The sequence below is a fragment of the Bubalus bubalis genome, chromosome 16, assembly GCF_019923935.1.
Source record: "Bubalus bubalis isolate 160015118507 breed Murrah chromosome 16, NDDB_SH_1, whole genome shotgun sequence".
In the NCBI taxonomy this organism is placed as follows: Eukaryota; Metazoa; Chordata; class Mammalia; order Artiodactyla; family Bovidae; genus Bubalus; species Bubalus bubalis.
Window position 1 is genome coordinate 56,007,159 of NC_059172.1, and position 16,967 is coordinate 56,024,125.

Sequence of the window (16,967 nt, forward strand, 5' to 3'; positions counted from 1 at the left end):
CCTTGGAATACGGAATGAAGCAGGGCAAAGACTAATAGAGTTTTGCCAAGAAAATGCACTGGTCATAACAAACACCCTCTTCCAACAACACAAGAGAAGACTCTACACATGGACATCACCAGATGGTTAACACCGAAATCAGATTGATTATATTCTTTGCAGCCAAAGATGGAGAAGCTCTATATAGTCAGCAAAAACAAGACCAGGAGCTGACTGTGGCTCAGACCATGAATTCCTTATTGCCAAATTCAGACTTAAATTGAAGAAAGTAGGGAAAACCATTAGACCATTCAGGTATGACCTAAATCAAATCCCTTATGATTATACAGTGGAAGTGAGAAATAGATTTAAGGGCCTAGATCTGATAGATAGAGTGCCTGATGAACTATGGAATGAGGTTCGTGACATTGTACAGGAGACAGGGATCAAGACCATTCCCATGGAAAAGAAATGCAAAAAAGCAAAATGGCTGTCTGGGGAGGCCTTACAAATAGCTGTGAAAAGAAGAGACGTGAAAAGCAAAGGAGAAAAGAAAAGATATAAGCATCTGAATACAGAGTTCCAAAGAATAGCAAGGAGAGATAAGAAAGCCTTCCTCAGCGATCAATGCAAAGAAATAGAGGAAAACAACAGAATGGGAAAGACTAGGGATCTCTTCAAGAAAATCAGAGATACCAAAGGAACATTTCATGCAAAGATGGGCTCGATAAAGGACAGAAATGGTATGGACCTAACAGAAACAGAAGATATTAAGAAGAGATGGCAAGAATACACAGAAGAACTATACAAAAAAGATCTTCACAACCCAGATAATCACGATGGTGTGATCACTGACCTAGAGCCAGACATCCTAGAATGTGAAGTCAAGTGGGCCTTAGAAAACATCACTACGAACAAAGCTAGTGGAGGTGATAGAATTCCAGTTTGAGCTATTCCAAATCGTGAAAGATGATGCTGTGAAAGTGCTGCACTCAATATGCCAGCAAATTTGGAAAACTCAGCAGTGGCCACAGGACTGGAAAAGGTCAGTTTTCATTCCAATTCCAAAGAAAGGCAATGCCAAAGAATGCTCAAACTACCGCACAATTGCACTCATCTCACACGCTAGTAAAGTAATGCTCAAAATTCTCCAAGCCAGGCTTCAGCAATATGTGAACCGTGAACTTCCTGATGTTCACGCTGGTTTTAGAAAAGGCAGAGGAACCAGAGATCAAGTTGCCAACATCCGCTGGATCATGGAAAAAGCAAGAGAATTCCAGAAAAACATCTATTTCTGCTTTATTGACTATGCCAAAGCCTTTGACTGTGTGGATCACAATAAACTGTGGAAAATTCTGAAAGAGATGGGAATACCAGACCACCTGATCTGCCTCTTGAGAAATTTGTATGCAGGTCAGGAAGCAACAGTTAGAACTGGACAAGGAACAACAGACTGGTTCCAAATAGGAAAAGGAGTTCGTCAAGGCTGTATACTGTCACCCTGTTTATTTAACTTATATGCAGAGTACATCATGAGAAATGCTGGACTGGAAGAAACACAAGCTGGAATCAAGATTGCAGGGAGAAATATCAATAACCTCAGATATGCAGATGACACCACCCTTATGGCAGAAAGTGAAGAGGAACTAAAAAGCCTCTTGATGAAGGTGAAAGAGGAGAGTGAAAAAGTTGGCTTAAAGCTCAACATTCAGAAAACGAAGATCATGGCATCTGGTCCCATCACTTCATGGCAAATAGATGGGGAAACAGTGGAAACAGTGTCAGACTTTATTTTTCTGGGCTCCAAAATGACTGCAGATGTTGACTGCAGCCATGAAATTAAAAGATGCTTACTCCTTGGAAGGAAAGTTATGACCAACCTAGATAGCATATTCAAAAGCAGAGACATTACTTTGCCAAAAAAAGTCCGTCTAGTCGAGGCTATGGTTTTTCCTGTGGTCATGTATGGATGTGATAGTTGGACTGTGAAGAAGGCTGAGCGCCAAAGAATTGATGCTTTTGAACTGTGGTGTTGGAGAAGACTCTTGAGAGTCCTTTGGACTGCAAGGAGATCCAACCAGTCCATTCTGAAGGAGATCAGCCCTGGGATTTCTTTGGAAGGAATGATGCTGAAGCTGAAACTCCAGTACTTTGGCCACCTCATGCGAAGAGTTGACTCATTGGAAAAGACTCTGATGCTGGGAGGGATTGGGGGCAAGAGGAGAAGGGGACGACAGAGGATGAGATGGCTGGATGGCATCACTGACTCGATGGACGTGAGTCTGGGTGAACTCCGGGAGTTGGTGATGGACAGGGAGGCCTGGCGTGCTGCGATTCATGGGGTTGCAAAGAGTCGGACACAACTGATCGACTGATCTGATCTGATCTGATGGACATATAGGTTCCTATTTTATTCAATGTATTATAACCTTTGACTGTCATTATTTATTTGATGCTCAGATTTTGTTAATAAGAGATCCTGTCAAGCCCCTTTTATATTCTTTTGCTTTGTCTGCATTATTCTTTAAGAATCTCTTTATTTCTGACACAGAAAGACGGTCCAGGTTTATCTTGTACTTTCCCTATCTCAACTCTGGAATCAATCATTTCCTCAAGGGTCCCAGGTTTCTTTTAGTTGAGGATGGTATTTAGACACCAGGATTTGGGCAGTAGAGGTGTTAATTGCCATTGGAGTATTGTTGTTTCTGGGCTTCCCAGGTGGTGTCAGTGGTAAAGAACTTGGCTGCCAATGCTGCAGACATAAGAAACACGGGTTTGATCCCTGGGTCAGGAAGATCCCCTGCAGGAGGGCACGGCAACCCACTCCAGTATTCTTGCCTGGAGAATTTCATGGACAGAGGTCCGTAGGGTTGCCAGCCAGAGTCGGACACCACTGAAGTGACAGCACGCACGCGTGCACGCATTGTTGTTTCCAAGCTCTCTCGCAGCGGATACAGCTAGAAAATGTGTGTATCCAGAACTCCACTCACAGATACTTGCCTTTCCCGGATCCTAGCCATTCTTATTCTTCTTAGATACCCCTAACCTGTTTGGGGCTACTGTCTCATCCAGCCCCCACCCCATTCAGATGCCATCTTCCCTCCCTTTTGGCTCTAACAAAGCACACTGGCTATGGACATAACTCCTTACTCTGCTCAAACTCTGATCTCCCAAACTGTATGGCTGCCCCTGCCTCTCCTGGACAAATACTCTCCTTGCCCTGCCCAGGCTCTGACACCAAGCTTGGGCTTATTGCCATCTACCCCTCAATGCTTTGGGCTTCCCAAGTGATGCAGTTGGTAAAGAATCTGCCTGTCAGTACAGGAGATGCAAGAGACTTAGGTTTGATCCCTGGGTTGGGAAGATCCCCTGGAGAAGGAAATGGCAACCCACCCCAGTATTCTTCCCTAGGAAATCCCATGGACAGAGGAAGAACCTGGCGGGCTGCAGTCTATGGGGTCTCAAACAGCTGGACATGACTTAGCAGCAGCAGCATCCTCAATGCTTGATGGCCTGTCTGACTCATCTGACTTCTAATACCCTGGCAGGCAGCTGCTGCTGCCACTCCCACTCCCTCTGCAAATATTCTCTTTACCCGACTTGGGCTCAATACCTATGTGGATTCCTTGTCACTCTACTTAGACTTCAACAGCCTATACCTGGCTGCCAGTGTCATGACCACTGTCTCCACCCAACAAAAGTCCTGCCCACCCTGCTTTAATACCACCTCTCCCAAGCCCTCATAGATATCTATCTGCTCATACCCATGGCTTTGGGACTAAATTAGTGAAGGGGAATAGAAGAGAGGAAGACAGGAGGCAGGTTTCTACCTAGTCTGTTTTCTGTAAGTAGTTTTTTTCTATTTGTTCTGGCCTCATCTTCATATAAGAGGACATTCTCAGATATCTAGTGGTTCTTGGTTGTCTATGTGGGGGTGAATGGGTGGAGGGGAGTGTTTGCTTATCATCGAGGTACTTTACTGATCTTGCAGGGCTATTTCTTTGAGGAACAGCTAAAGGCTGTATCTTTAGGTTTTTGTCTCTTTTACCTGCTCCAGAAACAAGACCTCCAGCTTTCTGTTGGAATGAGAGGAGAGGTTGCCCAGCCATTTGGGGTCAGTGAGCGATTCTGGATGTCTAACAGCATTTTAACCAGACTCTCAATCCATCTCCTGTTCATAGTCCCTCCTCTCCACAACTTCGAGAGGTACCAATGTCATCAGTTCCTGAGCCTTTGCAAGTTGTGGGGTGGAAATCCAAGTTGCTTCTTGGCTTTCTCTGTCAGTTTAGGAAGCCACTTCCCTGGTTCTGCTAATTTGGTCATCGTTCCTCTCCTCTCTTGTTCTCTTTGTTCTTAAGCAGTGTTTGGTTTTGTTTTGTTTTTTCAGTCTCTTTTCTGTCATTTTAGTAGAGTTTCGAAAGGAAGTGGAATTAAATGCGTGTTTAATCTGGCGTTGCTTACTGGAACTCCAGTTTGAACTTTCAGGCTTTTAATTTGCCTTCATGACTCAGTATCAAGGTCAAAAGCCCAAATACAATTTTTTTAAATTGCATCTTCTTTTAACCCCTCATCTTTTTAATTCTTTGTGTTTCTTTCCATTTGGCTGTTCTTACCATTGACCTATTTGCCATCTCTTTCACTGTCCTATAGAATCCTCATTTTGCAATAGCAACAGTAACAGTAATAAACAAATCTTGATTTCTCCCTGTTGACAAATAATTATTTGAGCCAAAGTATAACTTGGGAACAGCCTCTCAGAAAGTGCTTAGAACAGTTCAGCCCATTAAAGGTCAAAACACAGTTATATCAGTTTTTGAGACAGAGGGCTCTATTATATTAAATGATATATTATTGGCAATTTACACAATCCAGATTATGGGTCGCTGTGGCTATATTTAAGTAAGAAGGAAGGATATCTCCTAAGGAGTTGTGACCCTTGATGAGATCAAGAAAGATGTTATCTCCTAAGGAGATCTAGTTAATATAGATACACAATACATACCAAAGGGAAAGGAGGAAGCTCAAATGGGCAAAGAAAATTTTTGTTTAAATTTTTCTTGTCATGACATAAAATATAAAATTATAAAATTCATCATCCCTTAGCCACAGATCAAATTTACCCCAAGGCCTGGTGATTCTTCTTCCTAAATATCTCTAGAACCTACCACTTCTCTCCCTCCACACTTGATTCCCACTCAAACCTTCATTTCTCACCTGGACTGCCTTCTGACCTTCCTGCCTCTTGCCTAGCTTCATTCCATGCATCTAATTTCTTTTTCTAAAAAACAAATGCAGGGACTTCCCTGGTGGTCCAGTGGCTAAGACTCCGCCCTCCCAATGCAGGAGGCCCAGATTCTATCCCTGGTCAGGGAACTAGATTTCACATGTCACAACTAAGAGCCCATATATTGCAACTACAGACCCCACATGCCGCAACTAAAACTTGGCACAGCCAAATAATTAAAAAAGAAAAAAAGTGTGATTGTGGCTCTTGTCCAGGTCACAGTTTTAAAATTCAAAACTTTTGAGTTTTGAGTGCTTTCAGGGGAGTGTGGACTCTGGCAGTCTTTGTGGGCCCCATTGCTTCCTCTAGGACATTGATTTAGGCCACCTGCCTTCCCCTGAAGGCATTTGAGCTTCTGATTCCCTGCTTAAATGATTTCTCCATTGCCCTCAGGTAAACTACAGACTCTATCTGACCTACAAGACCTGCATGATCTGGCCCTGCCCACCTCTCTCCAGCCTCATCTTTCCCCACAGCTCTGTTCTCTTGCCAACTGGAACTACTTTTATTTCAAATGTGCCAAACTGCGTCTTGCCTCCAGGCTTCTCATTCTCCCCTCCCCATTCATCTGGCTAATTCTGACTCATACCTCTGTCTCAGTTTAATTTCTTTTGGAAAACCCTGCCAGTTATGTGCCCCCTCCTGCTGACTCTTGCAGGCAACTTGGTCTACTTCCTCTATAATAGCCCTTATTACACATAATTATAATTACTGGTTTATTGTTTTATTGTTCTATCCCCAGAATGTGTCTCAGTATTTCCACATAGGCTGTTCTTTGCTTAGTCACTCAGTCATGTCCAACTCTTTGGGACCCCATGGACTGTAATCTGCCAGGCTCCTCTGTCCTTGGGGATTCTCCAGGCAAGAATATTGGAGTGGGTTGCCCTCCTCCAGGGGATTTTCCCAACCCAGGGATTGAACCCAGGTCTCCCGCATTGCAGGCAGAATCTACCAGCTGAGCTACCAGGCATGTGTGCTGCATTGCTCAGTCGCCTCCAACTCTTCACGACCCCTTGGACTCACTAGGCTCCTCTGTCCATGGGGTTTCCCAGCAAGAATATTGGAGTGGGCTGCCATTTCCTTCTCCACAGGATCTTCTGCACCCAGCGATTGAACCTGGATCTCCTGCATTGCATGAGGATTCTTTACCACCTGAGCCACCAGAGAAGCCCAAGTTATAAACAGTATTTCTGAAATAAAGTTGATCAATTTAATTTAGACCTCTAGGTTTCTGTCTTAGATGAATGACGATACCATTAACCAAGATATACAATACAAGAAGGTCCGGGAGGTTGCGGGGGTTAGACACAGGATGAAAGGCTAGCGAGGCAGCCAGGATAGATGTATCTAGTCACTAGATGGGACACAAGCCTGGGGGTTATACAATCGGTGGTTAACAACACACTGAATGCCTGGTGACTTCATGATGGGTGAGATCATCTGCGAAGGAAAAAAAGAGAATCAGGAAAAGTGGAGTCCTTAGGAGTCAGGTGAGGAAGATACGGAGAAACAGTGATTATTCAGCAATATGTAACACTGGAGAGTAACATGTTCCCATGTGTGTTTTATAAATTCCCCCAGGATGTTTGCTGGTATTCTACTGGGAGTGTGAGAGAACAAAGAGAGCTATGGGCAATTGAGTTTGGAAAATCCTGATCTAAATAAATTTGAACACATTTCTTCTGTGTAGGATTTTACATTTAATATATTCACATTGTGATTTCCCCTGAGGGCAACATATTCATTCGTTCATTTAATTCAACAAACATCTTTTACATTCTAGAATATGGGACTATTCAGTAAAAATCAGATAAGGGTCCCTGCCCTCAAGAACCTGCATTTCTCAGAAAAGTCAGATATTAACTAATTAAACAAATTAACTGCAAGTGAGCTAAATGCTGCAGAGTTGAAGCACAGGATGCTAGAAAGGTGTTTAATAGGAGGAACAGGAACACACTTTTTCATTAGAGCCACTCAAGGGACCAGTGTTCTGTGGAACGAAATTGAGGAAGTGTGGCTGTAGAAAGGTCAAGTAGGCTGAGAAGTGGAGCATATGTCTGTGGATTTAAAAACAAAGAGGTCATTCATGGTACTAGTGAGAGCTGTTTCACAGAGTGGGAGTGGATGAGGTCTAGACAGACAATCCACTCTTTGGTCAAGTAAGGGAAGAAGCAACAGGGCTGCAGCTGCAAGAGGAAGAGAAAGTTAAGGGTAAATCTTTAGCTTTTAGTCTGAGGAGTCTTATACCGATTTGCAAGTTAAAAGAAAAGCTAGACAGTTTGCACTGAAAATAGTGAGGGCACTCATTCATGTATTCACTTGTACATGTTTGGTATATTCTTTGCTCCAGGGACTGTACTAAGCACTTGGGATACAGTGGGGAATAAAATATACGTTGTGTTCCACGCTCACCTATATTCTAATAGGGAAGACAAGCAGTAAGCAAGTAATCATGGTGGACTTCCCTGGCGGTCCACTGCTTAAGACTTCGTGTTTCCACTGTAGGGGGCAAGGGTTCCATCCACGGTCAGGAAACCAAGATCTCACATGCCATGCAGCCAGAAACAAACAATCACCTCCCCAAACCAAGTCATCATGATGAAATATAATAATTAGAACTCTGATAAGAATTATGAAGAAAATAAACAAGATCCTGTGATAGAAGACAGGGTGTATGTGTGTTCGGGAGGGTCTTTGAGGAATGACATTTGCTTGAAGAACAACAAGAAGCCAGGTGTGTAAGGAGAGAGGAGAAGTGCTTCTGTTAGAGAAAACAGCAGGTCTTGAGGTGGGAAAGAGTTTGCTGATGTTAAGAACTTCCAAGGGCCACTGTGGCCGGAGTAGAATGAGCAACAAGGAGAGTCGCAGGAGCTGATACAGGAAGGATAGGTAGGACTTGGATAATATAGGCCCTTGCAGACCAGGGAAGGGAAATGGGAGCATATTCTCAGCATGTTGGGAAGCTATTGACAATGCACAGTGCCGACGCTGTCATTTACATGAAAAATATCACTGAGGCTGTGTGGAGAATAGATTGGGATAAGACAAGAAGGGGCAAGTAGGGAGCCCAGTTTAGGACACAACAGCAGGAAACAGGCCTGCTGCTGCTGCTGCTGCTGCTGCTGCTAAGTCGCTTCAGTCATGTCCGACTCTGTGCGACCCCATAGATGGCAGCCCACCAGGCTCCCCCGTCCCTGGGATTCTCCAGGCAAGAACACTGGAGTGGGTTGCCATTTCCTTCTCCAATGCATGGAAGTAAAAAGTGAAAGTGAAGTCGCTCGGTCGTGTCCGACTCTTAGCGACCCCGTGGACTGCAGCCCACCAGGCTCCTCCGTCCATGGGATTTTCCAGGCAAGAGTACTGGAGTGGGGTGCCATCACCTTCTCCGAGGAAACAGGCCAGTGGAAAACAATTCTGTCTGGTTGATATTGGAGGCAATGGGGTAATAAGGAGCAGACAGATTCAGGAAATATTTTAGAGATTGAACCCATAGGACTTGGAGATGCATTGGATATAAGACATCAGGAAAAGATCTAGGATGAGGAAGTAGAAATTGAGATAATATGTAATTCCTTTGGAAGGATTATTTTTGAAAAGGAGACTAAAGGGAACGTACAGTTTAGTTTGCTCAAGAGCCCATTCAGTAAACGTTTACTGAGCACCTATCAAATGTCAGGTTTTATGTCAGGTGTTGGACATATAAAGAATGAGGCATAGATAGATCCAGTACTTGTGAACCTACAACCAAGTTATCTCTGATACCAAGAGATGTGCACAGTAATAGAAATTTGCACAATGGTGGCACCAAAATGGGAGTGCTTCACTCTGCCTGGAGCATTAGAAGGAAGGGATGTCAGGGAAGATGTAAGGCTAGATTCTGTGGAAGATGAGTCTAGAGGTAGAGAAGGGAAACTGAGGACTGACCTCTGCAACCTTGAGTTTTTGCACAAAGTAGCAAGCAGTCAGGCTGCCCCAGTGGCCCAGCAGTAAAGAATCTACCTGCAATGCAGAAAATCCAAGTTTGAAACTTGGGTTGGGAAGATCTTCTGGAGAAAGGCATGGCAACCCACTCCAGTATTCTTGCCTGGAGAATCCTAAGGACAGAGGAGCCTTGTAGGTTACACTCCATAGGGTCGCAAAGGACAAAACTGAAGCAACTGAGCAGGCACACACACGGGAAGCAGTCATCTGCTGCCAGTCAGTAATAGGTTAGAAGACTTGAAGGAATGTTACATATTTTGTGTTCTCTGTAGGTGAAGTCACTGGTTTTGCACTTTCAGCAACCAGCAACCTGACCTTAGTCACAGGGCATTTTATGTTCATCCAGAGATAACATTGAGAGCATATCTCCAAAAATGTCATCATCTCCTCATGTTACTTATTACTCTGTTATTTATTCAACGTTTTTTGTTGTTGTTGTTCAGCTGCTCAGTCGTGTCCAACTCTTTGTGACCCCACGGACTGCAACATGCCAGGCTTCCCTGTCCTTCATTATCTCCCAGAGCTAGCTCAAACTCATATAAATTGAGTCAGTGATGCCATCCAACCATCTCATCTTCTGCCGTTCCCTTCTCCTCATAGTCAGCTCCCTGGTAGCTCAGACAGTAAAGCATCTGCCTGCAATGCAGGAGACCCGGGTTTGAGGAAGATACCCTGGAGAAGGAAATGGCAACCCACTCCAGTACTCTTGCCTGGAAAATTCCATGGATAGAGGAGCCTGGTGGTCTACAGTCCATGGGGTCGCAAAGAGTCGGACTCGACTGATCAACTTCACTTTAACTTTCTCCTCCTACCTTCAATCTTTCCCAGCATCAGAGTCTTTTCTAACGAGTCAGCTCTTCACATCAGGTGGCCAAAATACTGGAGCTTCAGCTTCACATTAGTCCTTCCAATAAATATTCAGGGTTGATTTCCTTTAGGATTAACTGGTTTGATCTCCTTGCAGTCCAAGGGACTCTCAAGAGTCTTCTCCAGCACCACAGTTTGAAAGCATCAATTCTTCAGCACTCAGCCTTCTTTATGGTCCAACTCTCACATCCAGACACAACTCCAGGAAAAACCATAGCTTTGACTATATAGAATTTTGTCAGCAAAGTAATATCTCTGCTTTTTAATACACTGTCTAGGTTTGTCATAGCTTTTCTTCCAAGGAGCAAGCGTCTTTTAATTTCAAGGCTGCAGTCACCATCTGCAGTGATTTTGGAGCCCAAGAAAATAAAGACTCTCACTGCTTCCACTGTTTCCCCATCTATTTGTCATGAAGTGATGGGACCAGATGCCATGATCTTAGTTTTCTGAATGTTGAGTTTTAAGCCAGCTTTTTTACTCTTCTCTTTCACTTTCATCAAGAGGCTCTTTAGTTCCTCTTTGCTTACTACTATAAGGGTGGTGTCATCTGCATATCTGAGGTTATTGATATTTCTCCTGGCAATCTTGATTCCAGTTTGTGCTTGATCCAGTCTGGGATTTTGCATGATGTGCTCTGCATATAAGTTAAATAAGCAGAGTGACAATATATAGCCTTGACATACTCCTTCCTAATTTTGAACCAGTCTGTTGTTCAATGTTCAGTTCTAACTGTTGCTCCTTGACCTGCATACAGATTTCTCAAGAAGAAGGTAAGGTGATCTGGTATTCCCATCTCTTTAAGAATTTTCCACAGTTTGCTGGGATCCATACAGTCAAAGGCTTTAGCCTAGTCAACGAAGCAGATGTTTCTCTGAAATTCTTTTTCTATGATCCAACGGATGTTAGCAATTTGATCTCTGGTTCTTCTGCCTTTTCTAAATCCAGCTTGAACATCTGGAAATTCTTGGTTCATGTACAGTTGAAACCTAGCTTGGACAATTTTGAGCATGACCTTGCTAAGCATGTTAGATGAGTACAATTGTGTGGTAGTTGGAACATTCTTTGGCATTGCCTTTCTTTGGAATTGGAATGAAATCTGACTTTTCTCAGTCTTCTGGCCACTGCTGAGTTTTCCAAATTTGCTAGCATATAGAGTACAGCACTTTAACAGCATCATCTTTTAGGATTTTAACTAGCTTTGCTCATAGTGATGCTTCCTAAGGCCCACTTGACTTCCCACTCCAGGATATCTGACTCTAGGTGAGTGATTACACCATTGTGGTTATCCGGGTCATTAAGAACTTTTTTATATAGTTCTGTGTATTCTTGCCATCTCTTCTTAACATCTTCTGCTTCTGTTAGGTCTGTACTGTTTCTGTCCTTTATTGGATATTTCATCTTTGCATGAAATGTTCCCTTGGTGTCTCTAATTTTCTTGAAGAGATCTCTAGTCTTTTCCATTCTGTTATTTTCCTCTATTTTTTTTTTTTTTTGCATTGTTTGACTAACAAGGCTTTCTTATCTCTCTTTGCCATTCTTTAGAACTCTGTCTGCAGATGGGTATATCTTTCCTTTTCTCCTTTGTTGTTAGCTTCTCTTCTTTTCTCAGCTATTTGTAAGGCAACAAATAAGTCAATATTTTTAACTGTAACTGAATTTTTTTCCTTCCAGCTTTATTTACAATTATTTATAATTGACATCCAGCACTGAATAAGTTTAAGGAATATGGAATAATGATTTGACTTACATACATCATGAAATGTTTAGTGACCATCCATCATTGCATACAGATATAAAAGAAACAAAATTTTTTCTTGTGATGAGAACTTTTAGGATTTTCTCTCTTAACCATTTTCTTGTACACTATACAGCTGTGTTGATTATATTTATCATATTCTATACTACATTCCTAGTAATTATTTATGTTATGCATGGAAGTCTGTACCTTTTGATTGCCTTCATCCAATTCCTCCTGCCCCAACTTGCCTCTCTGGTAACCACAAATCTGATCTTTTTTCACTATGGGTTTATTTGTTTGTTTTTTATTCGACTATAGTTGCTTTACACCACTGTGTCAATTTCTGGTGGACAGCAAAGTGAATCAGCTACATGTATACATATATCCCCTCTTTTTTGGAGTTCTTTCCCATTTAGGTCACTACAAAGTACCAAGTAAAGTTGTTTGTGCTACATAAAAGGTTCTCATTAGTTATCTGTTTTACAGATCAGATCAGATCAGTCGCTCAGTCGTGTCCGACTCTTTGAGACCCCATGAATCACAGCACGCCAGGCCTCCCTGTCCCTCACCAACTCCCAAAGTTCACTCAGACTCACGTCCATCGAGTCAGTGATGCCATCCAGCCATCTCATTCTCTGTCGTCCCCTTCTCCTCCTGCCCCCAATCCCTCCCAGCATCAGAGTCTTTTCCAATGAGTCAACTCTTCGCATGAGGTGGCCACAGTACTGGAGTTTCAACTTTAGCATCATTCCTTCCAAAGAAATCCCAGGGCTGATCTCCTTCAGAATGGACTGGTTGGATCTCCTTGCAGTCCAAGGGACTCTCAAGAGTCTTCTCCAACACCACAGTTCAAAAGCATCAATTCTTAGGCACTCAGCCTTCTTCATATGTCAATCCTAATTGTCTGTTTTTGAGGTATAATTCATCTACAAGACTATGTTCATTCTATTACACAGCATAGTTATTTAGTATTTCTACACATTTCAAAATGATCACAATAAGTTTAGTTACCATATGTCGCCTTACAAAGAACATAGTTATTGATTATATTCCCCACACTGAACGTTTCACACCCACAACTCTTTTATTTGTAACTGGAAGTTTGTACCTTTTAATCTTCCTCACCTATTTCTTTCTTCACATCACCCTTATTCAACAATATTTAATAAACATTTATTGTGTATCTGGCATGAAAGAAAGCGAAGTTCCTCAGTTGTATCTGACTCTTTGCGACCCCATGGACTGTAGCCCACCAGGCTCCTCCATCCATGGAATTTTCTAGGCAAGAGTACTGGAGTGGATTGCCATTTCCTTCTCCAGGGGATCTTCTCAACCCAGGGATCGAACCTGGGTCTCCTGCATTGTGGGCAGACACTTTACTGTCTGAGCCATCAGGGAATCCTGGTATCTGGCATAGAATAAACGAATGAACAATGAATAAATGAACAAAAGAATAAATGGTTGAATGAATAAACAGGTAAAGAATTACAGCTGTCACTGACACTAGAAACAAGGTTTAACTAAAAATTCGATAGCAATTATATTTTTAGCTACCCCACCTTTAGCATCGAAACCTTTAGCTACCTAGATCACCCATTATAAAAATAGCTATTGTTTACTGAGGCTTGCAATAAGTTAGGCCCTCTGCTAAGCATTTTATGTGTTATTTCTCATGTACTCTTCTCACGACCACCCCAGAGGCAGAGGTATCATCCTGATTTTCCAGATGAGAAAACAGGTTTAGGGAGGTTAAATAGCTGAGGAATTCAATCCCAGCTTGTACTCCAAAGTCAGGTCTCAACACTATGCATAGTTTTCATTCTTCCCCTACTTCCAAAAGACAACTATGCTTTTGCATAACTATTACCTGATCTTTTGAACCCATACTCTGAAAATGTTACTGAAATCCTTAGGAATAGGATTTCCTACTCCTCCTGCTTTTGTTGGCTGGAAGAACACAAGAGGCATCATCTACAAAGAGGGAAGGTGATCTTCAACCCTGGTGCCTCTGATTGTTGGCACCTAAACTGATACCTCTACCAAGGTCATCATTTCACTCTTTCCTACAAATTACCAGCCAATGAGTGTGGAGAATCCTAGTGATCAACAAGTTTATAAACATGAACTAGTTTTGCTATGTGGAATAGAGAATTATAAGACAATGATGCTTGCCTTCAAAGAGTTTCCAATCTAGTAGAAGATATACGATCACACACACAAAAAAACTCAATAAAAGCAAACTAGCTAGTATGTAGCTGGATACTAAATTATGTGGCACAGCCTCTCAACAAAGAGCTTGGGAGACATGACATTTGGAGTCAACTGGGGCAAAGGAAACCAACATATATCGATCTTTTTTGTTTTAACCTAACATACTTAGAATGTGTTAAGTATTTTGCTAGACTCTCCACATATGTGATATTTTAATGTATCAGCCAGTCTTATTTAACAAACACTTTCTGAGCTTTCTACTATATTTATACAAAATACTTTACTATGTGTTATTGATGAAAGACATAGGAACATGACTTGCTTCCTGTCCTCAGTGAGCTTAGAAACAAGACATATGTACAAATGGCTCTGAAGTCTTTCCCCGTGGCTCAGCTGTAAAGAATCCACCTGCAATGCAGGAGCTACAGGTTCTATTCCTGGGTTGGGGAGATCCCCTGGAGCACATGGCAACCTACTCCAATATTCTAGCCTGGAGAATCCCATGGACAGAGGAGCCTGGTGGGCTACAGTCCATAGCATCACAAAGAGTCAGACACAGCTGAAGCGAGAGCACACAACCACAAATGGCTATGGTACAAGGCTATAATAACAGTGGTTGTATAATTTATTATCCAAATTGGAATAATTTTGAGAAAAAACAGAAACACTATTAATAATGACTGTGAAGCAATCCAGGCATTAAACACAGACTACTCTGAACAATCCAGGTTGTATTATCTCAGCAGGGAAAGAGCTTGAAGTGGTGGCCAGCACAAGAGCAATTGGGATGAATCAGTGAAACCAGAAATGGGCTGAGTTGGGCTTGCTGCTTGGGAGGGCACAGGCAATAAACATGCAAACAAAGGCACAGATAATAAACAGGCAAACAAAATAATTTTAGGCAGCTTAATGTGGTAAAGAGTGAGGGGGGAAGTTGTTGCTTAGTCACTGAGTCGTGTTTGACTCTTTTGTTACCCTCATGGACTATAGCCCGCCAAGCTCCTCTGTCCTTGGGATTTCCCAGGCAAGAATCCTGGAATGGGTTGCCATTTCCTTCTCCAGGGCATCTTCTTGGCCCAGGGATCAAACCCGTGTCTCTTGCATTGGCAGGCGGATTCTTTACCACTGAGCCACCAGGAAAGCCAGGGTGGGGAAGCAGACTATTTATAAAGGCACAGTCAGTGGAATTCCCTGTCGTTCCAGTGATTAGGGCTCTGCGCTTGCATTGCCAAGGGCCTGGCTTCCAACCCTGGTCTCGGGAAACTAAAACCCTCTAAGCCTCATGACACAGACAAAAAAAAAGTCATGTTCATCTCAGAGGCAATAATATTTAAGCTGAAATTTGAAAGATGAGAAGAATCGAGAAATTGAAAGACAAAAAAAAAAAATCTCAAGTAGAGTCTAACCTCAACAGTGATCTGCAGGTCAGTAGGACCAGCCTCACATTCATGAGGTTTAGAGTGAAGAGGTACTTAGTGTGAAAAGAAAGGAGGGGATTTAAATTTTATTCTGTAGGTAATAGAGAATCATTAAAGAGACTTGAACAGAACACTGATATGACTGGAAAAATTACCCTGGTGCTAGTGTATAAGGTGGGTTGGCAAGGGAAAGAGGTTAAAGAAAGAAATCCAGGTAGCTATTGAAATAATCCAAGCAGGAGAAAAAAAACTCCTGGATTGGGACAGTGGCAGTAATAATGGAAGAGGAGAGATGGAAGTGATACCCCAGAGCTAGAACAGGTAGGATTTCATAACTGGATGATGTCATCCAGCACAGTGTCAGTCCCGAGGTAAATGCCAGCTCCTCCCTCCTCTCACTCAGGTAATGGAAGTGAGGAAGACTATTTTTGTTTGTTGTTTAGAATCAAGAAAAATCTGGACAGGAATTCAGGTTCAAGTTGAGGAAGAACTATGGTCTAGTGCTTAAGATTGTGCTCCCAAAGCAGGGGGCCTGGGTTTGATCCCTGATCAGGGAACTAGATCCCACATGCTGCAACTAAGACCCACTGCAGCCAAATAAATAAATTTTTTAAAAAAATGAAGGAAGTTACCATCGGTATATTTTATTTTAAAAGGGATCAATGTGAAGGGGGGTTTCCCTGGTGGCTTACTGGTAAAGAATTCACCTAACAATGCAAGAGAGGCAGGTTCAATCTCTGGATTGGGAAGATTCCCTAGAGAAGGAAACGGCAACCCACTCCAGTATTCTTGCCTGGGGAATCCCATGGACAGAGGAGCCTGGTGGGCTACAGTCCCTGGGGTCCCAAGAGAGTAGGATGCAACTGAGCATCTAAATAGCAAAAACAACAAAGATGTGACAGTTAAGAGAGTCTAGAGATAGGAAATGTGATACTTTATCCTCCAAGACAGAATCAACAGAAGTCTGTTGTGGGAGGTGGAAAGTTAATGAAGTGTCTATGGAACATCTTTGATTTTAAGGTGGGCTTATGAATAGAAGACGGAGAAGGCAATGGCACCCCACTCCAGTACTCTTGCCTGGAAAATCCCATGGATGGAGGAGCCTGGTAGGCTGCAGTCCATGGGGTCACTAAGAGTCGGACACAACTGAGCGACTTCACTTTCACTTTTCACTTTCATGCATTGGAGAAGGAAATGGCAACCCGCTCCAGTGTTCTTGCCTGGAGAATGAATCCCAGGGACGGTGGAGCCTGATGTGCTGCCATCACGGGGTCGCACAGAGTCGGACACGACTGAAGTGACTTAGCAGTAGCAGCAGCAGCAGTATGAATAGAAGAAAAAGTTTGGAATGCTGCTGTGGGAGAAAATTTGCCCAACAGCGATTCTCATCCTTGACTACATTATACTCTTCCTGGGAACTTTAAAGCAAAAAATTATACTGGACCCCTGCCCCAAGGGTTCTGATTTAATTCCTCTGAGTGGGACCCAG